The 25114-nt window shown below is 44.1% G+C and overlaps 1 protein-coding gene across 4 annotated transcripts in view; it reads right to left on the bottom strand.

The window, feature by feature from the left end:
* The window catches only part of LOC105480065 (supervillin), a 272318-nt gene that overhangs the window by 176416 nt on the left and 70788 nt on the right, over positions 1-25114 (bottom strand). For all 4 annotated transcript variants that reach the window (XM_071070295.1, XM_071070296.1, XM_071070292.1 and 1 more), the window contains one exon: positions 19853-19953. The gene's annotated coding sequence lies outside the window, so the exon portion shown is untranslated. The remainder of the gene's footprint in view (positions 1-19852; positions 19954-25114) is intronic.

The raw sequence follows: 25114 nt of genomic DNA, 5'->3' as shown, positions 1-25114 counted from the left end.
ATATTTCTTTTTCCCTACAAGAATGAAAGTTAATGCAAAAGTAAAATATCTGATATAGAATAAGAAATGGAAAGTATTGCTTTCCAATCGAATGTGTTTATTTACCAGGCTGTGTAGATACTTAAAAAGAGCACCTCTAATATCTAAGGCCCATCCAAAAATAAAAAAGGAAACCTGTACATAATTTTCAGAAATTTCATCTACTGCCCCAGATTATTAATTTTTAAAACCTGACCTACCCTGGAGAAATAGCAAGAAAACAACTTTTTGGAAAGGGAGGAGATCGGGTCATCTCAATTTTTGATTATATTTCATTTTTAGAGATGGGGTCTCACTATTTTGCTCAGGCTGGTCTTGAACTCCTGGGTTCATGTGCTCCTCCTGCCTCAGCCCCCTGAGTAACTGGGATAATGAAACTGTGCCACTGCACTGATCTTCCCATGTGAATACCACTATAAATATAATAGAAAACAAGTTTTTGAAATCTGTTCTCTAGAACTTTTCCTTTGTCATTTTTGTTTTACTTTTTCTTGAGACAGAGTCTCACTGTGTCGCCAGCCTGGAATGCAGTGGCATGATCTCGGCTCACTGCAACCTCTGCCGTCCGAGTTCAAGTGATTATCCTGCCTCAGCCTCCCAAGTAGCTGGGACTACAGGTGTGCGCCACCACACCCAGCTAAGTTTTGTATTTTTAGTATGACGGGGTTTCACCATGTTGGCCAGGATGGTCTTGATCTCTTGACTTCATGATCTGCCCACCTCGGCCTCCCAAAGTGATGGGATTACAGGCATGAGCCACTGCACCTGACCCCCCCCTTTTTTTTTTTTTTTGAGATGGAGTTTCACTCTTGCTGCCTAGGCTGGAGTGCAATGGCATGATCTCGACTCACTGCAACCTTCGCCTCCTGAGTTCAAGTGATTCTCCTACCTCAGCCTCCCAAATAGCTGGGATTATAGGTACGTGCCACCACATCCGACTAATTTTTGTATTTTTAGTAGACGGGGTTTCACCATGTTGACCAGGCTGGTCTTGAACTCCTAACCTCACATGATCTGCCTGCCTTGGCCTCCCAAAGTGCTGGGATTACAGGAGTGAGCCACTGTACCTGGCCGAACTCTTTATTCTTGAAAATAAATAGGTAACAGTTCAGCCTTCCCAGAAGTGGAATGGGCAGATGGAGGATTCAGGGCCCTTTATCCTCTCAGTTTCCATAACATAAAACCTAGACCCAAACTCCCTGAATCGCCACTTTGGAGGCCAGTCGAACTTATGCTGGACTTTTCTGGTGCTTTGGGGAACACCAGGTCATACACGGAAGAAATGAGGCTTCTTTTCAGTTCGCTGAGGAGGCAGAACAAGCCCAGAACATGCTCCAGCGACTCATGTTCTGCCCCCGAAGTTCCTTTGGCCCCACCTCTCTCTTCAAGCTCTCGCCCACCTTCTCTTCTTTTTATCACCCTGAATGTTCCAGAACCACTGTCTCCTCTCCCCCAGCCCCATGTGCTTCCCAGCCAGTTTTGTCATTGGATTCTGGCTCCCCTACAACCCAGAAACTGCTCTCCTGACAACACACTCTTCTGAGGCTTCATCTGGACATGGCCTCTATGGCGTCTGGCACTTTCTGATCACTTCCGCCTCCACAGAATGTCCTCTTCGTAAAATGTCTCCAACACTCCTTTCCTCAGCTCTCCCAGGCCTTTCTGATCACTCCTCAGTTGTTTCACTGAGTGTCCACCTCTGCCTCCCTCAAAAGTCCATATGTTTCCCAGGACTCCGAGCCTGCTGGTATCATCCTACCTTCTCCCAGAGTGAGCTCCGTCTGCCACACCTAAAGCATAAGTCAGAAGGTTGGAGATTCCCTGAAGTTCAGCAAACCAGGAGTATCTCACGGGAACAGGGAACTCAAGAGAAATCAAGCTACACCCGTCATCTCCCATCTCCCATCTCCCATCTCCCATCAGGAAACTTGTTCCTGGTTTCCTACCTGACCACAACCTCCCCATCGCAACTTGGCCACCCAAACCAGAAATCAGGGCCCTGCCTCACTTGAGTGATCACTCAGATCTCAGCAGTCACTATGCCTTCGTTCCTGCCTTTAACCTTCCTCTCTCATTCCACCCCGTTGATGTTCTCATGGGCCTGAGTCAGGCTTATGCCTGGAGTCTCCAAACTCCACTCCCACCTCTCTAAACCCAGCCTCTCTGCTGCTTCAAGAATGGCCTTTAAACAGCCCCACCCTGCCTGCTCACTCCCAATCAAAACCCTCCTGGAGAGTGCCCCAGCGGTTCTCAAGCGTAGGCCTGCAAGTGCTGCCTCCACCAGACAGGTGGATAGCGCTTGCTCCTCACCCATGGAAGCCCATAAGGCAAACTTTTCGTCTTTTTTATATTTTATGTTTTTATTTTTTAATCTAGCAAATTCTCCCAGATCCTGACACATATGGCAAGCTTTTAAAATTAAATTTGTTAAAAGGGGCTGAGTGCAGTGGCTCATGCCTGTAATCCTAGCACTTTGGGAGGTCGAGATGGAAGGACTGGAAGCAAAGAGTTTGAGACCAGCCTGGGCAACATAGTGAGACCTCATCTCTTTTAAAAAAATAGTAAAATGAATATAATAAAATATAAAGTTTAAAACAATAGGCTGGGCATGGTAGCTCATTCCTGTAATCCCAGCACTTTGGAAGGCGGAGGTGGGAGGACCACCTGAGGTCCAGAGTTTGTGACCAGCCTGGCCAACATGGTGAAACCTGTCTCTACTGAAAATACAAAATTAGCTAGGCATGGTGGTGCGAGCCTGTAATTCCAGCTACTGCAGAGGCTGAGGCAAGAGCATTGCTTGAACCTGGGAAGCAGAGGTTTCAAAGAGCTGAGATCGCGCTACTGTACTGCTGCCTGGGTGACAAGAGCGAAACTCCATCTCAAAATAAATAAAATAAAATAAAATAAAAAATAAAAATAAATTTGTTAAAGGACAAATGTAAGACTATCCTTAGAATCATTGTCACTGTCTTGCATTTAGACATTCCTCGGTAGGAGAAAAAAGGTATCCAGTTACAAATAAACACTTTGGAAATGACACTTAACCCTCAGGTTATCTCGCACAGACTGAGACCTGCAGTGACTTACTTTTGCAGGTGTATTCCTACAAGCTGTGAGGCTTACAAGGACTGCGATGCCTCGCTTCATTACCAACACCGCATTTAGATAAACCTAGGAGGGATGTGATTACTTGTGTGGGTGGAAAACAGAAAACAAAACAAAACAAAAAAATAAAGGATGGCCAGCCTGTTGGATATATTCCAAAGTCCCACTTCTCTGAGCTGGAACCTCCTATCCTCCCTCCCACCAGCAGGTGACCTGTGCCCAACCATGAGACGCCACCCTGGCCATCCTTCCTATGCCTATCTAGTTTGTTCTCTCTGCTCAGAATGCCTTTCCACCTTCTCACTTAGAAAACCCCTAATCTGGCCGGGTGCGGTGGCTCATGCCTGTAATCCCAGCACTTTGAGAGGCTGAGGCAGATGGCTCACCTGAGGTCAGGAGTTGGAGACCAGCCTGACCAGCACAGTGAAACTCTGTCTCTACTAAAAATGCAAAAATTAGTCAGGTATGGTGGCTCAAACCTGTAATCCCAGCTACTCCCGAGACTGAGAAGTGCTTGAACCTGGGAGGCAGAGGTTGCAGTGAGCCGAGATTGTGCCACTGCACTCCAGCCTGGACAACAGAGTGAGAAAGGAAAGGGAAGGGAAGGGAAAGGGAAGGGAAAGAAAAGGAAAGGAAAGGAAAGGAAGAAGGAAGGAAGGAAAGAGAGAGAGAGAGAGAGAGAGAAAGAAAGAAAGAAAGAAAGAAAGAAAGAAAGAAAGAAAGAAAGAAAGAAAGAAAGAAAGAAAGAGAGAGAAGGAAAGAAAGAAAAAGAAAGAAAGAAAGAAAGAGAAAGAAAGAAAGAAAGAAAGAAAGAAAGAAAGAAAGAAAGAAAGAAAGAAAGAAAGAAAGAAAGAAAGAAAGAAAGAAAGAAAGGAGGGAGGGAGGGAGGGAGGGAGGGAAGGAAGGAAGGAAGAAGGGATGGAGGGAGGGAGGGAGGGAAGAAGGAAAGAAGGAAAGAAAGAAAGAGAGAAAGAAAGAAAACCCCTAATCATACTTCAAGCCTTAGTTGAGAATATTTCCCCTATAAACCTCTCCTGGACATGGTCTCTGATTCCCAATCTCTAGACTGTTAGCAGAGACTCCATGATATCTTCATATTCCCAGGACCTAGCAACATCTGCCACTGAGTAAATTTAATAAATGTTTGTGATGTGGACTGAAAATATCAAAATAGTCTGCAGTTAGATCTCTTCTCTCTCTCTCTCTCTTTTTTTTTTTTTTTTTTTTGAGACAGAGTCTCACTCTGTGGTCCAGGCTGGAGTGCAATGGCATGATCTCAGCTCACTGCAGCCTCCGCCTACCGGGTTCAAGCCATTCTCCTGCCTCGGCCTCCCAAGTAGCTGGGAACTCAGGCACATGCCACCATGCCTGAATAATGTTTTCATATTTTTAGTAGAGACTGGGTTTCACCATGTTGGCCAGGCTGGTCTTGAACTCCCGACCTCAAATGATCCACTCACCTCAGCCTCTCAAAGTGCTGGGATCACAGGTGTGAGCCACTGCGCCCGGTCGATCTCTTCTCATTTTAATGCAGCTACAACATTCTCCCTTTTGTCAATGTGGATTAATCAATATGTAATATTCCTCCAGAGCTGGAGAAAAAGTCACAAGTTGGATCCTCAGCTCACAGGCAGAAAAGAAAACATGCGTCACCAGCTCAAGTGTTTCTGTGTAGTGGCCTCACTGTCCATTTCACTCCTATTTCTGGACTCAAGACGATGTCAGAGCATTGGCCAGGACTGTCAGTGCAGGAAAGTAAGACAACAACACTCTCTGTCTCCTTGCTTCTGCCTTCTGAAGAACTCTGCTTTCCACAGGGCAAAGAACTTGATCAATCACTGGAAGTATATTTTGAGCAGCTCATTTCCAGGAGCTGAAAAGGCTAGGCAACCAGGACCTGTATTTTGCCCTATTTTCTGCCATGATGAAACCAGGCTTGGAATGATTTCCTTTTCCCAAAAAGCTCAGGATTTTGACCTCTATGAGAGAAGACAGAGACATGCTGTAGTCTACTGATATGTATGCCAATACACCTGTATGAATCTGAGCTTGTGGCCTTCTGTACCATGGGCAAGTCATTTTGTTTGTGCATAAATTTCTTTTTAAAGACAAAAAAGGGGATATTATTTTCAGTTAATATTTTTCAACCAACAGCCCCCCACCCCTGCCAGAAATATGAATCAATCAATAATTCAATCAATTGAGTCGGTCTTTCTGTCTGTCTGGTCTGGTCTCACTTTTTCTGAAAGCTTTTGGAGAACTTTACTGGCTTTAGCTGAAAATCTTTGAGCTCCAAGGTCATCTGTAAGTCACTGGCTTGAACCACCGATGAGCGAGCCAACTCTTTCTCCCAGGCCGTGGCTTCAGAGCAATGGGTGTGTAGCAGAGCTCAACACAAAGAGAACTGCTGGCCTCGTGGTCAAAATGAGATGTGAGCTTGCCAGGGGTGAGCCTGGACCGTGGTTTATGAGTCCTGGCTCCAGAGACCCAGCCTCTCACATGGCTGGAGCAACATTGCATTCCTGGACACCAGGCTCAGAGTCTCGAGAGTAATCAGAGATGGACAGAGTGTGACATGCTCCGTTTGGGCCGCTAGATATCTAAAAATATGGGATTTCTGTCTGCTGTCAAGCAGCAGCTTGCTGCACCAACAGAACCACGGAGGCTGCTGCTCAAATGGGGACATGAGCTGATGGCGATGTGGCCAGTGGAGTGAGGACCCGGGAGCCTCTTCCCTTCCCTGCTGTTGTTGACATCACAAAGCTCAGCACCACATGTGGTTTCCTTGGCTGATTCCAACTACCAAGAGGGAATGGATCATTCTTTTTCCTGAAAGAAAAACTCCAGGAGCCTGTGCTCCTCAGGGAGCATCATCTATACCTTAGAGACACACAGGAGCGAGGAGCCTTCTCTGAGCATGTTCTCCTAGCCCCAGTGACTGAGAAACCCCACATCCCCTGGGCCAAGCACTCTCTAGCCCAGCGAGGATTCCATTCTCATCTTCCTCCAGAAACAGAGCTCTACGTAATGGCTGTGCACTTGGCCAACCCACAGAAACCTGATAAGCCTGTAATAGAGTGGAACCACAGTCCCGATAATTCTCTAAAACGGAACCACTTGAACCCGGGAGGCGGAGCTTGCAATGAGCTGAGATCGCACCACTGCACTCCAGCTTGGGCGACAGAGCGAGATTCCACCTCAAAAAAAAAAAAAACCAAAAAACCAAAAAAAACCCAGAACCACTGTGTGTTGTATCTTACAATGTATCTGTGGCTCCAACCGTGGATCCTGGGCCACGTCTCCCTGACAACATGAGTGGGAACTTCCTACCCTAAGGTTTAGCCAGTGACTTCTGCATTGAGGGCAGAGGCTACAAGACTGAGGAGGAGGGTCCCATGTGAAAACTGGGGCGTGGGAAGATGGGGTCTGACAGAAGTCAGCTGTGGGGACAGAATGGTGGGGGGTAGAAGGCTGAGATCAGGATGATTGATTTTTGGGGTAGGTGGAGGACACTAAAAAAACCTTGAAAAATTCAAGAAAAGAAAATAACAGAATGATGTAGAAATCAACTGAATAAATTTAGCTTTATATTTAATACAACATTCACTTCATTTTCTTAGATTTCTCATTGCACTGCCCTCAGGTAAGGGCTTGGTTTTAGTCTGGGGACTGAAAATCGCTGGTCTGGATTAAGATTCCTATAGTGCCATCAAATTCTAAAAACTTGAAATTCTACAATTCTGAGGCATAGCACCATCTCACGTTCTCCAAAGAAACGCCTCAACAATGAGAGGGGGAAAAAAAGGAAGGGGCCAGATGCTGTGGGTCACGCCTGTAAGCCCAGCACTTTGGGAGGCAGAGGCGAGAGGATCACTTGAGGTCAGGAGTTCAAGATGCCAACATGGTGAGACCGTGTCTCTACTACAAATACAAAAATTAGCCAGGTGTGGTGGTGGGCTCTTGTAGTCCAAACTACTCGGGAGGCTGAGGCAGGAGGATCGCTTGAACCGGGAGGTGGAGGTTGCAGTGAGCCAACACTGTGCCACTGAACTCCAGCCTGGGTGACAGAGTGAGACTCTGTCTCAAAAATAAATAAATAAATAAATAAGAAGGAATAAAGCGCTCCAAGAGAGATAAAATATGTTAAAGAAAGGCATTCTGAAATACAAATTATTAGACAGTAGGAGAGCAAGCAAACATAAAATCCTTTGGTCATGCCTCAACTTCCCTCCAATAGAGACTCAGGCCAAAGCAGATAGCCCTTTGAAGACCCCAAAGTTATTATATATTGGACTACTAAAGTGGATTATTCATTAGCAAGTACAAGTCATTTCCTCCCAAGGATCTATTGAAAGATGGCTGGTAATCTCATTAGTGGGATAGAGGGTACAAACTGCATCAAAGGGAAGAGAGGAAATAATAAGCAAACACGTTTTCAAACAACTATAGTTACTTAGGAGTTCTTCCAGGTACTCCTAACTCCTTGCTCTGACTCCCTTCAGCTTACGCTTGTACCCCTAGTGACATGGGCCCCCTAAAATGTGACTTGTGTGAGGACAGAGATTTTTGTCTGGTTTGTGAACTGCTGTTCATCTTCAGTGCCTAGGATATAGTAAGTGCTCAATAAATATTTGTTGAACGAATAAAGGAAATAATACGTACGCTACAGGGAAAATGACAAGGCAATGAGTTCTTTTCCAAAGGCGACTTTATCCCTCATAGACCCCCCCACCGCCCTGAAATCTGTGATCGTAATTCCTGCTGGCTTTGTGCAGGCTGTTCCACATGCCTGAATTAGTTTACCTCCTTCTCAAATACCTCTTTGGGAAAGATTTTCCTCATTAAGCAGTGTCTGATTTCAATATAGGACTCCCTTGCAAAATCTTCCGTGCATTCTGATCTCCTGGACTTGGCATCACTTCCACAAATCTGCTGCCCAGGGACCATGTGTTCACAGAGACACGGCTTGCTGGCCTGTATGGTAAGCTAATTGAAGTGGTAAGCCCTGAAGGCAGGATTATTTTTCAGCCAGGCCCTGCCTAATGTTTTCTGATGATGGCCAAGTGGGCAAGTTCAGTCCTTTCTCCCCAGAAACATGATCCTGCTTTCTATACCAACAAGTATTAATTCAAATCCCTCGTGGGCAGTCCAGGATATGAAAATTACAGTAATCTAATCTTGTAGAGGAAGAAGTATGAATCATCATGACACGGCCTGACAAAGAGCAAAGTGATTAATGCCAGGCTGCAGTAGGGTCCCCAGTGACAGCTCCCTGTGGGCCACAAACTTAACACGGGAACCCACGAGGCAAACATCAGAGAAGCAACATCCTGGTCTCCATCCAGGGAGAGGAGAAGCAGGGAGTAGCAACGCCGTGTTCTTAGGATCATGCCTGAAAACTGGCCATACTGAGGCAAATTCAGTGTCTAAGGGAGAAGGGCAAGATTGGGTCTCAACAGTTCATCCATTCCAACTTCTGACTGGTGGAAACTGCTTAAACTCTGAAGCTTACTTTTAGGTAGGAACTGTAAGGTTTGCAGAATCACGGCATCTCAGAGAATGACCTAGAAACCCCAATCCTCTGCAGGGGAAAACAAGAGGATATGCTTAGGACAAGCAAGATGATAGATAACCATGCCAAAAAGAATGTGCTCTTGACCACATCCCAGAAACATACAGTTCTGAAGGAGTCTTGGCCTTTTTCTGAAACCTTCAAGAAGTACACCAAAGCTCCCCATCTCCCATCTCCAGGAAACCACAGCCCAAGTGCACTGGGAAAGTTGGTCAGGGTGCCTGCAAGCCTAAACCATCACTTGGCTTTTTTTTTTTTTTTTTCTTTTCTTGCTTTCTTTTTTTTTTTCTTTTTTGCACAGCTGTATTCAATTTTCTGTCCTTGGGGTTTTAAAAGGAACATTTATTCTAGGGCCAGGATTCTCAAGTTTTATGGTTATACAACTCCCTCCCAGGGCCAAAGAATGTTTTAAAAGTCTTAAAGCTAGCAAAGAAAATTAGTAAACGTATCCGAATGAAAGTGAAATAAAAAATTAAGACTTGTTCCAGTTTATATTCAACCTCTTACTTGATTGTATTGGACCTTCTGTTTGCCCTTCACTACTTTTATTACCCATTCGTCATGCAAATATAGGTAGGGGTGTGTGTGTGTGTGTGTGTGTGTGTGTAGAGACAGCGAGAGAGCAGGTGAAGAACAGAGAAGTACAAAGGTGTATTTTGAGTCTTCCACAGCTTCTATTTCCTGTTCTATGGTAAATTTTATTTTACATAAGGTCTACAGCTTAAACCGAGTTTAACAAAAGGTCACAAAGAAAGAGATTCCTTCAGCATTTTTTTTTTTTTTTTCTTTTGAGACGGAGTCTCGCTCTGTCGCCCAGACTGGAGTGCAGTGGCGCGATCTCGGCTCACTGCAAGCTCCGCCTCCCGGGTTCACGCCATTCTCCTGCCTCAGCCTCCGGAGTAGCTGGGACTACAAGCGCCCACCACCACGCCCGGCTAATTTCTTTTTGTATTTTTAGTAGAGACGGGGTTTCACCGTGTTAGCCAGGATGGTCTCGATCTCCTGACCTCGTGATCCGCCCGCCTCGGCCTCCCAAAGTGCTGGGATTACAGGCGTGAGCCACCGCGCCCGGCTCCTTCAGCATTTTTATAACATTGCTTGCTTTCCCAATTTAGAGAGCTAGATACTTCCTGATTTTTTGGTAGTAGGAAAGGAGTTTTAAAAACCCATGTATTTTTTACTTAAAAGGTCAAATTAGTGCCATTTTTAACTGAAACGCTTTAAGCTTTTGTCAATATCGAAAAATCATTACCCGAAAAAAAAAAAAAGAGAGAGAGAACGATAAGATGACGCTCCCACCAGCCCATGAAATGTTAATTGGTTTTCTCAATGCAGCCACATGGAGTTAAGAAAACCCACAAGTCCCTTACCTGTCTTTTTCTGTTCTTCTCCCTTCATGTCACCCGGATCCCCACACCTCACAGGAATCTACCCAAAGTGTTGTCTGCACAGGTTCACAAACATCACTTGTACGTTTGCCCCTGAATTCTCCCGAAGGGTGGCTTCCTGCTCTCGCACACTCATCGGATCTGACAAAGCCAAGCTCAGGCTTTCAGGGCTGAGGTTTGCGACACAGCACACACCACCACATTAGAGACCTGGCTGCATCCCAAGAGAAACCAGACATTTTTGAGAAACAAAAGTTATTTGCACAGATCCACCCTGAACAGAAAGGACGGAATCAGTACTCGTCCATAAAATGATGGGAAATGTTGTCAGTGGCACCTGCTTTGTACCGTCCAATTCTCTGCAAACAATTAGAAGACAGTGGAAACTGACCTTGCCCGACCCTAGTCATGATGAGCAGCCGGTGCAGACTTCTCTGGAGAGGCAGTTAGTTCTGAGCAGAGCCAACCAAACCCTTCCTCTTGGCAATCAGTTTCTCTTGCTCTTTTAAAATCAAGAAATCAAAGTGCCCTTTAGCACGGCCTTGTGGCCAAGAAGGCCCTGCAGCCAAGATAACAGGTTGAAGTTCAAACAATTCTTCCCAGATAACTACTCTAATTCTCCCATGATTGGAAGTTGCTAGAAGTTAGTCAAAGTTATAAACCTAGGGCACAGAACAGCTGGGGGGGGGTGGGAAAGAAAGATTCTAAAAGCAGGGCTGGACATACAGGCTCATGCCTGTATTCCTAGAACTTTAGGAGGCCAAGCGGGGAGGATTGCTTCAGCCCAGGAGTTTGAGACCAGCCTGGGCAACACACTAAGACACCCGTCTCTACCAAAAAAAAAATTTTTAAATTAGTCAGGCATTGCAGCTCACACCCATAGTCCCAGCCACACAGGTGGCTTAGGTAGGAGGATCCCTTGAACCCAAGAGGTCAAGGCTGCAGTGAGCTGTGATCGCACCACTGAACTCCAGGCTAGGTGACAGAGCGAGGCCTTGTCTCAATAAATAAATAAATAAATAAAAGCAGAGTTTCTTTTAAGCCAGAAATTTTTTCACCTAGGACACACTACTAATATCATCTTCTCAGAATAATACATTTAAAAACCCTGTGAATATGCACTCTAGAACAATGCTTCTTTCAATGTTTTATGAAAGTAATACTGAACAATTCTTTCTTCTGAACCCCCATGGCATGCCTCTTACATATACAATAAAACGCAACCAAACAATTACAACCACATAGTTTTGTTTTTTAAACCACACACATAAGAAAATTGCTACAAGAAGACTTTACCTAAGGTTACAGAAATAAGGGCATTCTCTAATTTCATGCCAAGCCAGCTAGAAAACACTAAAGGCCATTTGTATTCCAAATAAGAAAAAAATTTTACTAGGAACACTCAAATATAACTTCAAACAATTGACTTACCAAAATATGCAAGTGCATGGGTGTACACACACACATCTGGTAAAAGAAAAACAAACACAGCTTGGATTCATCCAAGATGAGCAGTCCCTAGTCATGTGTTCAAAATATGAATGCTATGGTTTGAATGTGTCCCCCAGAGTTCAAGTGTTGGGAACTTAATCCCAAATGCTACAGTGTTGAGAGGTAGGACCCTTGAGAGGTGATTTAGTCATGAGTGCTCTGTCCTTGTGAACGGATTAATATCATTATCACAGAAGTGGGTTCTTTATCATAAGAGTGGATTTGCTATAAAAGTGAGTACAGCTCTCTGTTGCTTGCTCTCACCATGTGATGCCTTCTGCCGGGGTGACGCAGCACGAAGGCCCTCACCAGATGCGGCGCTTGGATCATGGACTTCTCAGCCACCAGAACCATGAGCCAAATAAACTTTTATTGTTTATAAACCACCCAGTCTGTGGTATTCTGTTATGGCAGCACGAAGTGGACTTAGACAATGATGTTTGCTCAAAACATTTCAAATGGACTTTCTAGCCTAAGTAACAGTCCATTTCCAACTAATATTTTCTCAAGAGAAGAGAAAGAGTGGGTTGTTACTTGAAGGAACATCTGTCTTAAAAAGTTGTTTTCACATAATCTAAATTAGTAAAGAAGCATGGGGAAAGAATGTACTGATGCAAGTGGTAAGAGCCGTGGGCAATGCACTTTTGAGGTTTCTGAAAAGCATCTGTGTGTGTGCATTTTGAGAAAGTTATCACTTTGCCTTCCAGCTCACTGCAGGAACTGCTACAGTCTCCCAAACCCCAATCAACTGATGCACTAATAAATGCAAGGCAATTATATATGTACGGTTAGGACTGTGTTTCATAAAAACTTTCACTATAGATAAAAGCCTGGAATGAAGTTGGTGCACAGGCTCACACCTGCAATGTCAACACAGTGGGAGGCCCAAGCTGGGAGGATCATTGAGCTCAGGAGTTGGAGAACAACTGGGCAACATAGCAAGACTTTGTCTCTACAAAAATAAAAATAATAAGTTGGCCATGGTGGCACATGCCTGTAATCCCAGCTACATGGGAGGCTGAGGCATGAGGATCACTAGAGGCCAGGAGTTTGTGCTACTTCACTCCAGTCTGGGCAGCAACAGAAGGAGACCCTGTCCCCACAACAAGAGCATGGAATGTCTTTTCTCTTTATTCTGATTTCAAACAGATATTTCTTTTTATCAGTTTGACCTAGACTTTGAAAAAGCATGTTAGTAAACCCCTTCTTTACATTTTCTCCCAATCAAAACAACTAAACAAAATCAAAACCATCAGAGAACAAGGCAAAGAGCGGCACTCTTCTCTGAACCCCAGCATCACACCACCCTCATGCCCCAACCCGGCCTACAAGTTAGCAGCTCCCTACATAGATGCACCATTCATACCCAGAAGGGCTGGCTCCCAGGAAGACACAACCTTCAAACTCAAACAGCACCTTGTGGGCATTTCAGCAGAGCAGGTAAGGATCCAAGAGCAATTTCTCACCAGAATCTGGTGACAGCAACACTTCTGAAAACAGGTGCCAAACTTTCTCCACTGTAGCACTTCACATTCCCTCTTCAACCCACTCGGATCTGGAGTTCCCAATCCGAACTTCTCTTGTCATAGTCACGGGCAGCATCCATCCTGGCCAATTCCAGTAGATCCTTCTGTCCTCCTGTGACTACCTGGTAGGACTTGACTCTGAGCCTGAGTTCAGTGACCTTGCACTCACTCTCCTACTTCTCCTTCCTCTCTGGCTGGCCATTCCTTCTCAGTTTGCTTTGTAGCTCCCCTCTCCTATTCTACCTCATCCTGTGCCTCACGCTCTCTCTCTCTCTCTCTCTCTCTCTCTCTCTCTCTCCCCCTCTCTCTCTCTCTCTGTTTTCATCCTTTCCTACAGATTCACTTATCATCTAAATATTATCTCCAGGCTGGATTACACCTCAGATTTCCAGACACACATTCAACTGTCTGCCTAAGATTTGTCTGGATAGTTAATAGACACTTCAAACTTAATATGTCTACAATAGAACTCTTAATTCTCGAACCTGGCCCTCTCCATAAAACAAAAACAAAACAAAGCAAAAAGAAACCCTCCTAATCTCAGTCTTTCTTCTCCTTCTCAGAAGTTGCCCAAGACCAAAATTCAGAGGTCATTCTTAATTCCTCCCTTGTCCTCACTCCCTAAGTCTCATCTATCACCAAGTGCTGACAGTTAACCCTCCAATATATGTAAGACACACACACACACACACACACACACACACACACACACACACCCCCACCAGATTTACTGGTATGAAATACACATACCATATAATTCACTAATGTAAAATGTATCGTTCAATGGTTTTTAATATATTCACGGAATTGTGCAACCATTAGCAAGTCAATTCTAGTCACTTTCATCATTCCCAGAAGAAATCACAGACCCATAACAGTCACTCGTAATTTGCCACCATACACCCCAAGTCGTAGACAACCGTTAATCTACTTTGTGTCTATGGATTTGCCTGTTCTAGAAATTTCACAAAAACGGAATTAGACAGTGTGTATTCTTTGGTGTCTGGCTTCTTTCACTTAGCATGTTTTCAGGATTCATTCATGTTTTAGCATTTGTCAGCATTACATTCCTTTTTAAAGCCGAATAGTATTTTACTGTATGGATATACCACATTTTATTTGTCTCTTCTTCAGCTGACAAACATTTGCGTGGTTTCCATTCTTTAGATATTATGAATAATGCTGCTAGAAATATTATTTTGTACAGGTATGTTTTCTACTTCTCTTGGGGATATGCCTAGGAGTGGATATATTGGGCTATAAAAGGTAAATCTGTGTTTAATTGTTTGAGGAACTGCTGAACTGTTTCCCAAAACAGTTGCTTTGGAAACACGGGCATTCCAATTCTTCACATCCTCACAAATGACTGTCATTATCTGTCTTTGTGGGTATGAAGTGTTTTTTATTGTGGTTATAATTTGCATTTCCCTAATGGCTAATGACAGTAAAAGTCTTCTCATGTGCTTAATAGTTATTAGCATATCTTCTTTGGAGGACTATCCATTCCAATCCTTTGCCCATTTTTAATTAAATTGTCTTTTTATTACTGAGTCTTAAGAGTTCTTTATGTATTCTAGATACAGTCCTTTATGACATATATAATTTGTAATCATTTTCTCCCATTCTGTGAATCGTCTTTTTCCTTTTCCTTTTTTTTTTTTTTTTTTTTCCTGAGTCAGGGTCTCGCTATGTTGACCAAGCTGGTCTCAAACTCCCGGACTCAAACAATCCTCCTGCTTTGGCCTCCCAAAGTGCCAGGATTACAGGCATGAGTCCCTGTGCCCAGTCTGATATGGTTTGGATTTGTGTTCTTGCCTAAATCTCATGTTGAATTATAACCCCCAATGTTGGAGGAGAGGACTGGTGGGAAGTAATTGGATCATGGGGGCAAACTTCCCCCTTACTGTTCTTGTGAGGGTGAGTTCTCAAGAGATCTGGTTGTTTAAACGTGTGTAGCACCTCCCCCTTCTTTCTTCCTCCTGCTTCAGCCATGCAGGCTGTGTCTACTTCCCATTCACCTTCTGCCATGATTGTAAGTTTCCTGAGGCCTCTGCAACCATGCTTCCTGTATGGCCTGAAGATCCATCAGCCAATTAAATCTATTTTCTTTATGAATTACCCAGTCTCAGGTAGTTCTTTAAAGCAATGTGAGAATGGAGTAGTTCATAGCCCTTTTCACTTTCTTGATACTGTCTTTTGCTGCACAAAGGTTTCTAATTTTGATACATTTATCTATTTTTATTTTGTCACTTGTCCTTTTGGTATCATATCTAAAAAAAAATCCAATCCAAGATTATTACATTTATATCTATGCTTTTTCTGAGAGTTTTAAAGTTGTAGCTCTTACATTTAAGCCTCTTACTAATTTTGAGTTAATTTTTGTTTATGATGTGAGGTAGGAGTCCAACTTTTCTTTGGCAGATGGATATACAGTTTCCCCAGTACAATTTGTTGAAGAGATTATTTTTCCCCATTGAATTGTTTTGGCATTGTTTTGTATTGTTTCCATTGATTTATTGAAAATCAAATTACCATAAATAATGTATGAGTTTATTTCTAGACTCAATTCTATTCTATAGAATAGAATAGAATAGAATACCAGTACCACACTATCTTAATTACTGTAGTTTTGTAATACGTTTCAAAATCAGGAAGCTGTGTCTCCTATTTTGTTCTTTTGTTTCAGGATTGTCATGGCTTTTCTGGGTCCCTTGAATTTCCATATTAGTTTTAGTATCAATTTGTCAATTAAAAAAATTCATCTGAGATTTTTGACAGAGATTGCATGAAATCTGCAGATCAGTTTGAAGAGTATTGTCATTTTAACAATATTGTTTTCTGATCCATGCACATGCAATGATTTTCCAGTTATTTAGGTCTTCTTTAATTTCTTTCAATGATGTTTTGTAGTTTTAAGGTGTATGTTTTACACTTCTTTTGTTAAACTTATTCCCAAGTTTTTTATTCTTTTTCATGCTATTATAAAATGAATTATTGTTTCTATTTTATTTCGTATTATTCATTACAAGTACATATATAACAAAATTGATTTTTTGTATATTAATCTTATGTCCTGCAATCTTGCTGAACTTACTTATTAGTTTTAATAGTATGGTGAACTCCTAAAAATTTTCTATAAACGAGATCATGCCATCTGTAAAGTAAAGATAGTTTTACCTTTTATTTTCCAATCTGGAAGCCTCTTATTTCATTTTTTTGTATAACAGATCTGGCTAGAACCTCCAGCACGATACCGTATTAGTCAGCGTTCTCCAGGGAGACAGAATGAATAGGATAGATAGATAGATAGAGGTAGACAGGAAATGTATTAGAGGAATTGGCTCACAGGATAATGGGAGCTGAGAAGTCCCACAACCAGGTGTCCTGAGGTTGGACAACCAGGAAGACTGGTAGCCTGCCTCCATCTAAGTCCAAAGGCCTCAGAACCAGGGTAGCCAATGGTATCACTCTCAACCTAAGGCCCAAGATCTGAGAATCCTGGGGCCACTGGTGCACATGCCAGAGTCCGAAGGCCAGAGGACCTGGAGCTCTGACGTCCAAGGGCAGGAGAAGAAGTGTTCCAGCTCCAGCAAAGACCTTTCCCCTGTCTTTCGTTCTATCCAGGCCCCCAGTCAATTGGACAGTGCTCACCCACATGGAGGGTGGATCTTCCTCACTTAGACTACCACTCATACACCTATCTTATCCAGAAACATGCTCACAGACACACCCAGAAATAATGTCGTATCAGCTCTCTAGGTATTTTTTAATCCAGCCAGGTTGACACATGTATTAGAGTTCTCCAGAGGGGCAGAACCAACAGGATGCATATACATGTGAAAGGGAATATATTAGGGAGAACTGCCTTGCACAGTTACAAGGTGAAGTCCCATGACAGGCTGTCTGCAAGCTAGGGAAGAGAGAAGCTGGTAGTGGCTCAATTCAAGTCCTGAAGCCTCAAAACCGGGGAAGCCAACAGTGCAGTCTTCAGTCTGTGGCCAAAGGCCCCAGACCCCCAGCAAGCCACTGGTGCAAATCCCAGAGTCCAAAGGCCAAAGAACTTGGAATCTGATGTCCAAGGGCAGGAGGAGCGGAAGGAGGCATCCAGCACAGGAAGAAGAAAGAGAGCCAGAAGACCCAGCAAGCTGCTTATCCCACCTTCTTCCACTGCTTTGTTCTCGCCATGCTGGCAGCCGATTGGATGGCGCCCACCCACAGCAAAGGTGGGTCTTCCTCTCCCAGTCCACCAACTCAAATGTCAATCTCCTCTGGCAAGCCCCTCAGAGACACACCCAGAAATAATACTTTACCAGGCATCTAAGCATCCCTCAGTCCAATCAAGTTGACACCTAATATTAACCATCACAACACCTAAAATTTACTGTTCACCAATACTGAACAGAAATGGTGAGAATGGATATCCTTGTCTTGTCTCTGAGCTTAGGAGAAAACCTTTCAGCCCTTCACCATTCAGTGTCATGTTAGCTGTGGGTTCTTCATAGATGTCTTTTTCAGGCTGAAGAAGTTCCCTTCTATTCCTAGTCAACTGAGTGTGTGTGTGTGGGTGTTTCTTTTTTTTTTTTTTTTTTTGGAGTCTTGCTCTGTCACTGGAGTGTGGTGGCGCGATCTCGGCTCACTACAACCTCAGACTTCTGTTCAGGTGATTCTTCTGCCTCAGCCTCCCCAGTAGCTGGGACTCCAGGTATGTGGCACCACGTCCAGCTAATTTTTGTACTTTTAGTAGAGACGAGGTTTCACTGTTGGCCAGGATGGTCTCGATCTCCTGACCTCATGGTCTGCCTGCATCGGCCTCCCAAAGTGCTGGGATTACAGGCGTGAGCCACTGTGCCCGGCTGAGTGTGTGTGTGTGTGTGTTTTAAACATGAAGAGGTATTGGATTTTGTTAAATGCTTTCTCTGCACAAGACATGCCCTTTGCCTTTGCTTTTCAATCTGGAAGCTTTCTCTATGCCACCTGCATAACTTGCTATTTCTCATTCTTATGGGTCTCTACTTCAGGGCATTCCTGGATCATCCTATTCAAAAGTCCTCACCCATTACCCTATCTTCCCCATTCATGCAACCACAGAGCCTTCAAAGTATTCAGTCATTATGAAATCCACCCAACAGTCCCATATAGCTTTTTCTTTATTTAAAAAAAGTAAACATAGAAATTGAACTTTCTGGTCTGAACACTTGAAACTTATATTCGTTTTATCTGAGATCCTTACTCAGGAAATGACCTTCAGGCCTCTCAAAAAAAAAAGTATCAAAGAAATGAAACTCACCAGATCACATCCAGACAATAAAATGCAGACCCCTGATTCAACACGATTGCTTCCATGCCCCTTCTGAGTTCCTGTTTTCCCACACATGATTACATTTCTTCCCTGCTATATAAACCCCTAGTTTTAGTCAATCAGGGAGATGGATTTGAGACTGAGCTCCCATCTCCTCGGCTGCAGCACCCAATTAAAGCCTTCTTCCTTGGCAATACTTGTTGTCTCAGTCATTGGCTTTCTGTGCCGTGAGCAGCAGGACCCAGACCAAACCCCTGGTGTTTTGGTAACAATTACTATTAATATATGTACATATTCTGATGACACTTCTATTAATATAAACTTGGTATTTGCCAGCACATATTCATAATTTTAGTCCTCGCAATAAAAGTATCTACAAGGTGAATATTATTATGATCATCTTACACATAAGGGAATTGAAAGAGAGGTTACATGTCTTTCTCAAGGTCATACAGTTTATAAGTGTCAAACCCAGGATGAAAACCCAAGCCACTGAGCTGCAGATACCAGGCTCTAAAACACTTGCTATTGTGTCTCTCAATAATTACCTTTCCTTATGTGTTAATGTATTTATTATCTATATATGAGCACTGTTAATCTCAGTTTTTGCTGCATCCCCAGCATCGAACACCATTCGTGGCTGGTGTGCAATCAATATTTAATGAACAAATGGAACACTGGTCTTAAGATGCCTCACAAGAAAATAGTTCCGTGGAACTCTGGTTAGCACTGCCCGCTACACACACCTATCAAGATGCATAAAGCTCATTAGTTCATTTAACTTTAATCCAATGCTTTCCAAACACAATTAGGCATAGACCCATCCTCTGACCCCGGTCCCCACTGTATTACTGTAGGGAGCTGTGCTCCAGGGAACACACTTTGAGAACTCCTGCTCCAGAGAGGCAGGTCAAATAGCACAGTTTCCAGAAGGATGCTGTGCTCCAGGGAACACACTTTGAGAACTCCTGCTCCAGAGAGGCAGGTCAAATAGCACAGTTTCCAGAAGGATGTTCCTGCTCCCACTCCTTTGGCTGGCTCTGCTCCTAAAGGTCCTATCTAATTCACACTCCCCAAAAGCTCCCTAATAGCCACAGCTCATCTCAGAAAGAAAACCACAGCTTTAAGTTTTCCTGTTCTTTCCTGGAGTTCCTAAAGGGCACACTGGGACACACGACCTCCGAGGAAAAATGAAGGCATTTCCAAGCATCACAATGGCTCAGCTCCCCTGTATGTCTGTGGTCCCACACCGCATCACAGAGGCCGCTTTAATCTTCTCCGAGCTCTGGTTTGTTGAACATGATTCAAACAAAATCACCCTTGTGCTTTAACCTCCAAAATCACCAATGTGCTTTAACCTCTTCTAACAGTGCAAGCAAAGTCAATAATGCGTTAACCACAAAAGCGTCATATTTCTTTCCTCAATACTTACCTTAACGCTGATATTTAAATCATGGCTTCAGATGTGAAATGACTTCAAAATCATCCTATGTCAGCTTTTCAAGTCCTCAAGGCCATCCACTCCAACTGTCTCTGAAAAAGGACAAAGTCTCTACTGAAAAATCTAAGAAAGAAAATAGCAAACAATACAAGACAACCACATGTACAAATGAAACTGGATACTCTGCTGTGATTAATTTGCTGCCTCCAAAGAGCTTTTTCCCTCTCAAATACTCATCAACATCAGCAACTACAAATTACAGGCAGTGGTTAAAGTATCTTTTTAAACCTCTTATAAAAAGTACTCAATAAAAGAATGCATTTTTTCCCATTCATCGTAAACTCAGTGAATAAAGTTATTTCTATGCAATGGTTCTCCAAAGCTCTTATTTTTCTGGGAGGACTAAAATTTTATTATTTGGTCTATAAGCAAGAGTCATTTTTGGTAAATATGAGTACTTCCTAAACTCAAATTTAAAATCAGATCCAAATATAGAGATGGCCAGGTATGGTGGCTCCCACCTGTAATCCTGGCACTTTGGGAGGTTGAGGTGGGAGGACTGCTTGAGGCCAGGAGGTCAAGACCAGCCTGGGCAACAAAGTGAAACCCTGTCTCTACAAAAAATTGAACAAGTTAGCTGAGCATGGAGGTGTGCTCCTGTGTTCCCAGCTACATGGGAGGCCAAGGCAGGAGGATTGCTTGAGCCCAGGAGGTTAAGGCTGCAGTGAGCCATGTTTGCATCACTGCACTTCAGCCTGGGCAACAGAGCAAGACCCTGCCTTTAAAAAAATTAAAAACAAAAGAGCAAATATGGAGGCTTGGGAACAGCATCCTTGTCACAAAGGGACATCTGAGAAAATAAGAAATGGGTTGAAATTCATCACGGAGTTGGATAGAACTAACAAAGACTCAAAACCACAGAAAAAGACATGCTGGGTAGAGAGTCAGGAGACTGGAATAACTCATCAAAAGCATCCAGGGTGAGTGATTTGGCTACGACTCGGTCTACACCAAGCATTCGAGGCAGAGACGATCTCTGCATTTATTTTCCTCAAAGAGTGAGGGGAAACCCCACCTAAGCTAGAATGTACCAGAGTAGAATTAAGGCAAGCACGCATTTCCCCTTGTGGTTTGCCTGACGAGGTGCAATTTGTATGAAAGATGACTCACAAGGTTACAGAGTCATTCCTTAGACTCGAGGGCTGACACTCTGTGTGGCTCTTGATGACTCAGCCTGGGAGAGGTCCCCAACAAAGAAGGCTCCAGCCCTGCAATCCCAGACTACAGAGGAAAGCCCCTCGTTTATCAGCTGGTTAGTGGTTAACAAGCGTGGCTTCGGGAAGTCTTTTGTCTTAGGCTATGGAGGTCCATCAGAAGTTCTCATCTCCTCTCTGTTGTCTACTCAGCACTTCCTTGTATTCTTACCGCCGGAAAAAGTCAGGAAAGAATTCACTACTAAAGCACAGAGGACTCTGAACTGGGCAACAGCTGGCACCACACCAGGCATTGCAAGAAACCACAGCTGAATCCCTTGGCGCTCATTTTTATAAATATTCCGCAGACAGGATGTCAGAAGCCTGGTTTGTCCGGCATAGAGAGAACGGGGTTCATCTCCAGAAGCCCAGCCCCAGAGGCAACTTCTAGGAAAAAAATCATCTTGTGATGGGTGCGGGGTCAAAGAGGAGTCAGCCCATGTGAAGTTCCCACAAGGTTAAAAATTAAAATAAAATTATTGTCACCACTGCCTGGTGGAATTCAGACAGTCATGAACTCATTCCTGTAAGCCACAAAGATGGTTGCGGTAAACACAGACAAATTATTGGGTTTAAGCAGACTGTTTTTTGTGCCAACAACAAAAAAATCATTTTCCCTTTCCTCCACAAATCTCTTTATTAATAAAAAGATTTGGTGCCTTGAGAACTGGGCTAGACCAATGTAAGCCTCTCTTTCTCCCCTGGGAAAAAATCCTGTTTAGGGCTCCAAGCTGGTTTCAAAACTCCTTTGCCTGCTTAGGAAAAGGAGAACCCCTTATTGAACCAGCCACAAAAGAAAGAAAAAGAAAACTACTCAAAAAGAAAATGGGCTGGGCGCAGCAGCTCATGCCTGTAATCCCAGCAATTTGGGAGGCTGAGGCAGGAGGATGGTTTGAGACCAGGAGACAACACAGTGGGCAATAATACAGTGAGACCTTGTCTCTCCAAAAAGTAAAAAATTAGCTGGGCCTGCCTGTGGTCCCAGGTACTCAACAGGCTGAGGGAGAAAGATTGTTTGGGCCCAGGAGTTGCAGGTTACAGTGAGCTACGATTGTACCACTGTTCTCCAGCTGGGGCAACAAAGCAATACCTTGCTTGCCTCAAAAAAAAATTTAAAAGGCAGGGTGGGGTGGCTCATACCTATCATTCCACACTTTAGGGGGCTAAAGTGAGAGGATCAATTGAGCCCAGGAGTTTGAGACTAGCCTGGGTAACATAGCAAGACCCTGTGTCTACAAAAATACAAAAAATTAGCCGGGCATGGTGTTGCACACCTCCCAGCTACTAGGGAGGCTGAGGTGGGAGGATCGCTTGAGCCTGGGAGGTTGAGGCTGCAGTGAGCCATGGTCTCACCACTGCACTCCAGCCTAGACCACAGAGCAAAACTCTGGTGGGGGGAACAGGCCAAGAGAATCACAGGAAGCCAAGAAGAAAGGGCAGAATAGAAACATTCTCATCCCTCCCTATTCTTAAAGAGAGTGCTATTCTCTGCCCAGACGCTCCCGTCTTCTCCTGGCTTATTCCCCTCCTGACCTCCAGAGCATGGGCTCTCAAACTCATCAGTGTGCACAGCAATCGCCTGGGGGCTCCACAACTGTGAGTCCAGATAGAAGAAAATCTGCAGTGAAATCGTGAACTCAGGGACAAAGGAGAAGTTTAAAAAGCCTGTGCCTGGGTCGGGCGTGGTGGCTCAGCCTGTAATCCCAGCACTCTGGGAGGCTGAGGCGAGTCTGGATCACGAGGTCAGGAGATCAAGACCATCCTGGCCAATATGGTGAAGCCCTGTTTCTACTAAAAATACAAAAATTAGCCAGGTGTGGTGGCACATGCCTGTTAATCCCAGCTACTCGGGAGGCTGAGGCAGGAGAATTGCTTGACCCAGAGAGTCGGAGGTTGCAGTGAGCTGAGATCGAGCCACTGCACTCTAGCCTGGTGACAGAGTAAGACTCCATCTCACACACACACAAAAAAAGCCTCTGCCTGAAACTCTTGAGTTCTAGAAATCTGGTTTGCTTAAAGACAAAGGAAAAACCTCAGTCACTAAAACTTCAGAATATATTGACAGGAAAACCCCACCATCAACTAGCTTTCATGCTGTCAGAATCATTTAGGAAAAAGAAAAGAGCAAGAATACAACCAGGAAAAGGGCCACATTTAGGGACTGGTTGAAGTTCAAGAAACGAGTCAAACCGGAATAAAAGCGGAAAAGAATTCCAGAGGGAAACAGGACACCGGAGAAAGGAGAACGAGCATGATTCACGCAGCAGGAGGAGATGCTAGGTAAGCTGGAACCAGACCAGGAGGGCTTGTCTCTTCCCTCCACGGCTCTCTTGACCTTTCCAAGGCATTTCTTTCCTGACAAAACAAACTGTTACCGACTTTCACCAGGTTATCAACCCCCTGTGCAAAAACTCGGACTAGACTCTGGAACTAAATCTAGACCAATTGCATCTGGAAGAGAGAGAGGCCGGACAAAGGCATCCTTTTAGGTTAATGTTTCAAGCCAGAGGTTTGACAGATGGTGCCCATGGAGGTGCCCACAGTGTATGGATGTTTCTGGTGAGTTTTTGTTTTCATCTTCCAACTTCTAGAACTGAAAATCAAATAAACTTTCCTTTTTTTTTTTTTTTTTTTTTGAGATGGAGTCTCATTATGTTGCTCAGGCTGGTCTTAAACTCCTCGTTTCAAGCGATCCTCCCGCCTTTGGTCTCCCAAAGGGCTGGGGTTACAGGAGTGAGCCACCATGCCCAGGCCCCAGTGAGTTTTATTCACATAGTGAGTTTTACTCACATACTACCAAACTACTAGAGTAGCAAGTACCTCTAGGTCTGGAGCATTGAGCAGCAACTTATCCCTCTCCAAGCAGCCAACAACCTCCACTGCAGACCTCAGGGATGAGGCTGCCATGAGACCCAACTTTTATTCTGGCTTCTTTCCCTTTTTCCCTAGACGCCTTTAGCAAGGAAAGCTGGTTCTTCCAGACATATTCGCAGCGCCTCGGCCACTTCCTCCCTGTTCTCATACAAATCTTTCAGGATTCAGCCCGGATGCCCCCAGTTTCCAGGAGAGCTTCTCTGACTGCCTTCATCCATCCTCAGAGACCTCCCTGCCTCCTGAATTCATGCCAAACACCCGATCCTGATTATAAATAACAATATGGCTAATTCTCAACCATCAAGGGTTGGATTAGCCACAGGAATAATAATAAGTATAATAATCATCATTGTTATTTGAACATTTGTAAAAAGTAAATAAACAAAATGCCAAATCAGCAAACCATCTCCCCATTAGAGAAGGTCCCCACTGATTGGAACTGCACAGTGACCTGCAGACATCACCGTGTCTGGAATAGTTCCAGGCATCCATCACCCCTCAGATAGCTGCCTACCACATTAGTGCCCAAGGCTTGCCATTCTGACAGCAATAATTCTAGAAGCAAACACATGGATGGGAAAGCCACTAGTAAGTGACTGGACTATCACATGTGTGAGCCAAGTTAGAAGAAATGAACAACAATAAAAGTGGGAAGCTGGCATTAAGAGACAGGGCAGCAGGGATAGTGAGAGGGAGGACTCCCTTCAAAGACCACTGGGCCACGCCTTTAAAAAGTGCAAAGGATGGTTCTCAATGACACATTAAGGCTAGCTGATCTTCATTTTAATGTGGTGCTTGTGTGTGTATGTGCACACACACACACAGAACACTTGGACAAAAGACAAATAATAGGCCAGGTGCAGTGGCTCATGCCTGTAATTTCAGCACTCTGGGAGCCCAAGGCGGGAGGATCACTTGAGGCCAGGAATTTAAGACCAGCCTGGGCAGCAAAGCAAGACCCCATCTCTACAAATAATAAAAAAATTAACTGGGTGTGGTGGCATGCATCTGTAGCCCTACTTGAGAGGCTGAGGCTGGAGTATCGCTTGAGGCCAGGGATTTGAGGCTGCAGTGAGCTATGATCGCACCATTGCACTCCAGCCCGGGCAACAGAATAACACTCTGT

This window comes from Macaca nemestrina, chromosome 9, assembly GCF_043159975.1.
Source record: "Macaca nemestrina isolate mMacNem1 chromosome 9, mMacNem.hap1, whole genome shotgun sequence".
Classification (NCBI taxonomy): Eukaryota; Metazoa; Chordata; class Mammalia; order Primates; family Cercopithecidae; genus Macaca; species Macaca nemestrina.
Note: the sequence above shows the minus strand (reverse complement) of the source record. Positions and strands in the feature narration are given on the sequence as shown.